Here is a 7286-nt window from a genome sequence, read left to right on the forward strand (position 1 = left end):
TAAAGTAAATGGGCTTTGTATTTCTCATTTAACATAAGGTTAGAAAAATTCCTACACATACACAATTCAAATGGGTCTCACCATAAACAAAAAATAAAAAATAAAAAAAATATTGCACACAAAACGATCTCTCACTAACATGAAAAAACAATTCTCCTATTAAAGGAGAAAGTGTTTTCCCAAAGTAAATATTATCCTCTAAAGTTCACAACTAGAGTTAAAACAAAAAAATTTAAGCATACACAAATTTTCATCCAAACAAATTAACACACCTTCAAAGTTTTGAAAGAGGAAGGATATTATTACTATCAAAATTTTCCACTACCTATCTAATCACCTTTGGATCAACTTTTTCTTTTTTTTCAAAAACTTTTTAGCATTCTCTCTCTTTGATCCTATGGTGATTAGATAGGTAGTGAGGTAGTAGTAGAAAATTTTGATAGTAAGAATATCCTTCCTCTTATTTTAAAAGTCTTAACAATTATTCCAGTAAACGAGAAGTTTTTTGCTGAGCCTAGACTATGGTAGTCCCTCCCTAAAATAGAAAAAAAAAATGAATTGAAAGGGAAAAAATTAAAAAAAAAGAGATAAAAGTGAAAGAAATTTTCCATTTATAAAAATAAATCACTGAGTGATCGTCTGGAACATATTAAATTTTTTTCCCAATAAACAATACCCTTAAAAAGCCTATAGTGTCTGGATTTTCTACTTTGAATACTTGCATTGCAGGTGTTGCCGGTAAAAAGGTTGGCAATATAAATAGAAAGTTGTGCATTTGGACAAAAATGGACGCCCATGTCCCCTTCCATTAGGTCCATCATCATCATCATCTCCTCTTTCTTCTTTGTTTTCCATAATTAATTTCAATGACCCCGTCATTGTGATAAAAAATAAGCATTGTCCATTGAACACGGATTTTGTGTTGATCAGTGACTCAAAAGTCTTGCACCCATTTTCTATTTCTAATATAAAAATGGTCATATCAGTTATGAACTTATGATAGTCTTCCTATTATAAGTACAGGCTGAACTTAATTAATCAAGAATCTTTACATATTTTTAAATTATTATTTATCAATTACAAAGCATTTGTATTCGGGAGAAACCTCTATACTTCAAAAAAAAAAAAATTTGGTTCAATTTAATTAGGTTCAATTATTATATTATTTAGTGCTAGTGCAGGCCAGAAACAAGAAGGTGAAAATTCAGAAAATGCAACATGTCCTAATTTCGATTTTAAAAATCGTATGTCAAATGATCTTGAGAACGGAAGAAAAAAAAAATCTTGAAAGCAAGTGTACTGCATTTAACGGTACTTATCTCCTCAATGATCTACTCGGAACAGTGACTTTTGTGCCACTTTTAGAAGACAAATTTACCTAAATGTCACGCCAAAAAACAATTTTATCAAACTGACACGAGGGCAAGTTCGCCCAGAGCAGTAGCGAACTTGGTATGCTGATGTGTCAATTTTCTGGTGGTGTTAGAGTTCGCTTCCGACACAGGCAACCTCAGTTGAAATTAATGTCTCACCTGCCAGGTGGCTTGCATGCAGCAGAGGTCGCCTGTGTCAGAAGCGAACTCTGACACCACCGAGAAGCTGACACATCAACATACCAAGTTCGCTATCGCTCTGGGCGAACTTGCCCTCGTAACATTTTGGTAAAATTGTTTTTCGATGTCACATTTAAATAAATTTGTCTTGCAATGGTAACTGTTCCGAGAGTCTCACTCTTTCTTCCTGAACTACTTCTCTTTCTCCATCTTTTCATGAGTTCTTTCCTTTCATAATAGATTGACTCTTATTTGTCTTATTCCATCTATCACTTCAATCAATAGATTTGTCCAGTGTGGGTTTTCTAGTCACTGTGACTGAGAATTGAGTTGCTGCATTGATCCATTTGAAATCTCATTACCATTCTTAGTTACCATTACATTCTAATTAATGTCGTATGAAGTAATAATTTTGTGAAATTAATTTTTTTTTTTTTTTTTGCGAAAGTTCATAATTAAGTGGTTACTGTAACACCCCGTTCTAGAACCGGTTTGTTAACATCGCATTATGATATTAAGCGCAGTTACAATCACATGGGTTCAATTAAAATCCGGATAAATTTTTCATTTTTAAAACGTACCGAACTTATAATACCCAATTTCGTGATCATAACCATATTACCTTGCGGAAACGGATAAATTAAGCTTAACATCATGTTCATTTCCCATTTTTAAACCATTAATTTACTTCTTGTTTAGTTCAATACTTCTACTATATTGTAGGTTTCTTCATTAGCTACCCGTGGCTTCACACCGTGCTCAAATCGGAGCACTGCAGTCCAAGTTAGGACAATTTGAAGCAACACAAGAGAGTGTTGGTCACAGGCCCAGCGCGCTTCAGCGCGCGCTATCGGGCGCTAAAGCCTCCATCTGGGCGCTTAAGCGCACGGAGGCAGTAAGCATCAGACATTCCAGTGTGGATGGGCGCTTAAGCGCGCAACAGGGCGCTCAGGCGCGCTAGCCTGGGCGCTCAAGCTCCCACTGAGACGTTTTAGCGCGCAGAGACAGAAGCATTTCCTCCTACAGTGGCTAAGGGCGCTTAAGCGCGGGCCAGGGCGCTCCAGCGCGCAATCCTGGGCGCTTAAGCCCCCACTTGGGCGCTCCAGCGCGAGGAGGCAGAATGCATTGGCACTCGCAGGGGCAGCAGGGCGCTTGGGCGCGCTCCTGGGCGCTTAAGCGCGCTGCCAGGGAATTCCAATCCCCACATTTCTCAAGTCCAAGCCTAGGGGAAAATGCATCCCCATTACATACCCCAATTGTTCATGCCCCAAAACTAAATCCTAGCCTCATCCAACCTCTCCTCATGAGATTTAGCTAGAATTTGGGCAGCATGACCTTTGTTTGCTCATCGTTTACCAGTTTAAACAAAAGGGTACCTAATTGATTTTCAGCCCAACCAATTCAACAACTCAATACATAACAAGCATGCATATATTGAATTCCAAGTAGGCATCATTTACATTACATATCCTTTACAAATCATAGAACTTAGCTTACAAAACACTATGATCATTCCCTTGGCTCCCATCAACAATAGGTGTAACCAAAGGCATGAGCATAGGCTAAGTTCATCCAATGAATCAAGATATACATATGATCATGGGCTTTCAAAATAAAATCCTATACATGTCAACTACAAAAGGCATGCATAAACTCAAAGAAGTGCCATATATCATGCATAATCCAGATATGGCCACTTGCCACCAGAGGCTCCTGCAGCATCCTTACCTGAAAGGGGGTCCCCACAACACGGGGTGAGATATACGAATATATCCAGTAAACCAGGGGTCCTTGGAGCATCTCTCCACCCCACAGTTCCATATCAGTGTAATAGCAATAACAATAATAATGCAGTAAATACATATCTATGCAAAGTGCAATACATCTCCAGGAGAAATCCCTCGAGCTCTCAAGCTGTCCTAAGGAAACTCAGATGCAAATAGTCCTACTGGCCAGCTAACTACCAAGTATGATTTACGCATCGTCATGCAACATACCAACATAGGGAAACACCATCCTATGCCACACCAAATGCATACACATACGTATAACAAAGCATTACACTATTTTATTGCATTTATATACACAATCACAACCTCCACCCTTTCAGGGCTTGGTAGAACAGTCAAGGGAATTACACCCAAGGTCCGAAGGCTTACCTCAATGCTTCAGTCGACCTTTGTTCTTCACCAACAGTTTCAGCAATCAACTTTTACAAACATACACCTACACATGGTGTAATGCAATCAACACATTGCATCCAAGAGTATTTCACAATCAACCATCAATTACTCAATTCAAAGCACAACCCAAGTATGAGCTTACCAATTCCAATGAGCTATTCAAGCTCCATAGCTTGCTCCAATGGTTGATCACTCACGGTTGGTCCAAATGTCTCAATCCTAGACATCACAAGGATCCAATCAATCATTCAACTCACTAATTGTTCAACATGCTAGAATACTAACCAATCCAAGCATGAATTTTCCAATATTATGAACAATTATCAAATGACTATCTAGGCTCATTTCCACCGATTAAATGACATTCCTAGCATTTTCCATAACATGCTCTAAGCTCCATTCTTCTTAGAACATAGCTAATTCAACTACATTTCATAAAAATCCCAATTTACTATTCACAAACCCTAACCCATGCAAATTTCAAGGAATCATGAGGTTCAAGGGTTTAAATCTTACCACCAATGGTTGCACAACAATGATGGGAGTGTTCCTCAAGCTCCCATGGAGGTAGAAGCCACCAAAACTCCAAAACCTCACCAATGGCCGAATTTTTGAGAGCCAATATCCCTCTCCACAATGTTCCCCACTCAAAACAAAGCTTGGATTATGAAAGAGGGCGAGATTCTAAGCGATTTAGGCTTTTGAATCATCCAAAACCATCAAGGTTTGATCTCTCTCTCTCTTCCTCCCTTTTCTCCTTCCCTCTCTTCTCCCTCTCTTCTCTTCTCCTTTCTGGTTTCTGGCTCGACGAAGTGGGTGGGAAATGGGGGGTCATTTGGTGACTTAAGTCACTTAACATAGGTTAAGTGGCTCTAAGCGGGTATTGGTTCGTCTATCTATTTAACTCCAATAATTACCAAACTTTACCCAAAAGTCTGGAATATTATTCTAGGAATATTACTATTTTTATTTTTATATTTTGGGTACTTTTGACAGTACCCATTTATACCCCTTAATTTTCACTGAGTACACTTTTTAACTCCAAAGTGACTCAGATTCATTTAATTAAGCCTTATACTTAATTTCACTNACTAAAACATGTTTAATTAATTAATTACACTTGATTTCCTAATTAATTAATATGGGCTATTATAGTCACCCCACCTTTTAGCGATTTTGTCCGCAAAATCAAGAACGTACCTGTCCTTAAACTCAGGATATTGCCGGAGAAGCTCATCTTCCCGCTCCCAAGTGGACTCTTCAGGCGTCCTTCCTTCCCATTGGACTTTCACCATAGGAATAGATTTATTTCTCAGCTTCTTCTCATCTCTTTCGAGTATCTTCAGTGGTCCAATAGGAGTCTTCAAATTCTCCCGGATTTCAACATTATCAGGTTGAACCACATGAGAAGGATCAGCTACATATTTCCTCAGCTGAGAAACATGAAACACATCATGCAAATTTGCTAATTGCGGAGGTAAGGCAAGCTGGTAGGCAACCGGTCCCACCCTACGGAGAATCTGGTAGGGTCCAATAAATCTCGGACTCAGCTTCCTCACTCCAAGGGCTCGTCCCACACCCGTAACCGGTGACAGCTTCAGGAACACATGATCTCCCTCCTCAAACTCTAGAGGCCGGTGCTTGAGATCATAGTAACTTTTCTGACGATCCTGAGCCTTTTTCAGACGATCCCTAATCATTTTGATCTGCTCAGTAGTCTCCTGAACAAAATCCAATCCAAACCGCTCTGTGTCTCCAACCTCTGACCAACAAGTAGGTGTCCTACACCTGCGACCATACAAGGCCTCGTAGGGAGCCATACCCAGACTAGCATGGAAACTATTATTATATGAAAACTCAACCAGCGGGAGATATCGATCCCATGCAGTACCCTGCTCCAGGGTGCAAGCCCTCAGCATATCCTCCAACGTCTGAATGGTCCTCTCAGTCTGACCATCCGTCTGTGGGTGATAAGCAGTGCTCAGTCTCAACTGAGTGCCAAGAGCCTCCTGCAATGCTCCCCAGAAGCGAGAAGTGAACTTCGGGTCCCGATCACTAACAATGCTCTCAGGCACCCCATGAAGCCTCACAATCTCCTTCACATAGAGCCTAGCCAATCTCTCCGCAGAGAAATCTACCCGAACTGGCAAAAAGTGTGCGGATTTTGTCAATCTATCCACAATCACCCATATAGAATCATAACTAGCCTGTGTTCGCGGCAATCCCACTACGAAATCCATGGAGATACTCTCCCATTTCCATTCAGGAACATCCAGAGGTTGCAACATACCAGAAGGCTTTTGATGCTCAATCTTTACCTTCTGACAAATGAGACACTTAGAGACAAATTCGGCAATATCTTTCTTCATACCAGGCCACCAAAAATTCATCTTTAGGTCCTGATACATCTTTGTAGCTCCCGGATGAACTGTAAAATGACCCTTATGAGCCTCTGTCATCACTTCTTCCGCCAACTGCCTAGGTACAACTACACGACCCTGATATAATAGTATACCCTCATCATTGCAGGATACACCACTCTGACCTTTTAGTCGTCTAGCACTTTCATTTTGCAGCTGGGCTTCTTTGATTCTGGTCATCAGTTCATTCTCAATGCTCGTGATTTCAAAGCCACAAATTTTACATGGAAAGATTTTAGATAATTGAATATCTCTGAACCTCTCTATCACATCATAATCTCTAATCATCATGCTTGATATGCTCACAGATTTACGGCTCAGTGCATCAGCTACAACATTAGCCTTGCCAGGATGATATTTCAATTCAAAATCATAGTCTTTTAGGAACTCGGTCCACCGTCGTTGTCTCATATTCAGCTCCTTCTGATCAAACAAGTATTTCAAACTCTTGTGATCGCTGAATATTGCAAATTGCATTCCATACAAGAAATGCCTCCACTGCTTCAACCCAAAAACAATTGCAGCAAGCTCAAGGTCATGGGTTGGATAATTTTCTTCATGCGGTTTCAATTGCCTCGATGCATAAGCTACCACTCGCCTATCTTGCATCAGCACACATCCCAATCCCTTCTTGGAAGCATCGCTGTATAGCTCAAATTCACCCTCCGGGTCGGGAAGTACTAACACCGGAGCGGTCGTTAGTTTCTCCTTAAGGCTCTGAAAGCATTCTTCACATTCTTGTGTCCAAACAAATGGAGTATCCTTCCGGGTCAAACGGGTCAATGGCAACACCATGGCTGAAAATTCTTTAATGAATCTCCGGTAATAACCAGCCAAACCCAGAAAACTTCTTATTTCTGTTACTGTCTTGGGTCTCTCCCAATCAACAACTGCCTCTATCTTGCTAGGATCAACCGCTACTCCCTCAGCAGAGATAACGTGACCCAGAAATTGCACTTGAGAAAGCCAAAATTCACATTTAGAAGGCTTTGCATATAACTGTTTCTCTCTGAGAATTTGCAACACAGTTCTCAAGTGACCTTCATGCTCTTCCTTACTCTTGGAATATATACACTTGGCCGGATAACAATACGGAACTGAACGAGGAACCAGACAAAACAACATAACAC

At 40.3% G+C, this 7286-nt stretch overlaps 1 long non-coding RNA gene across 1 annotated transcript; it reads right to left on the reverse strand.

Moving 5' to 3' along the window:
• Positions 1-2994: 2994 nt before the first annotated feature.
• LOC133295194 (uncharacterized) lies at positions 2995-4536 on the reverse strand. The gene is made up of 4 exons (XR_009749303.1): positions 4253-4536; positions 3879-3955; positions 3713-3779; positions 2995-3281 (listed from the first exon to the last, which is right to left on the reverse strand). It is a non-coding gene; the product is annotated as an uncharacterized LOC133295194 (long non-coding RNA).
• Positions 4537-7286: the final 2750 nt, after the last annotated feature.

Source organism: Gastrolobium bilobum, unplaced genomic scaffold (genome assembly GCF_033153095.1).
Source record: "Gastrolobium bilobum isolate Gb01-03AN ecotype WA unplaced genomic scaffold, APGP_CSIRO_Gbil_v1 utg153573, whole genome shotgun sequence".
NCBI classification, from domain to species: Eukaryota; Viridiplantae; Streptophyta; class Magnoliopsida; order Fabales; family Fabaceae; genus Gastrolobium; species Gastrolobium bilobum.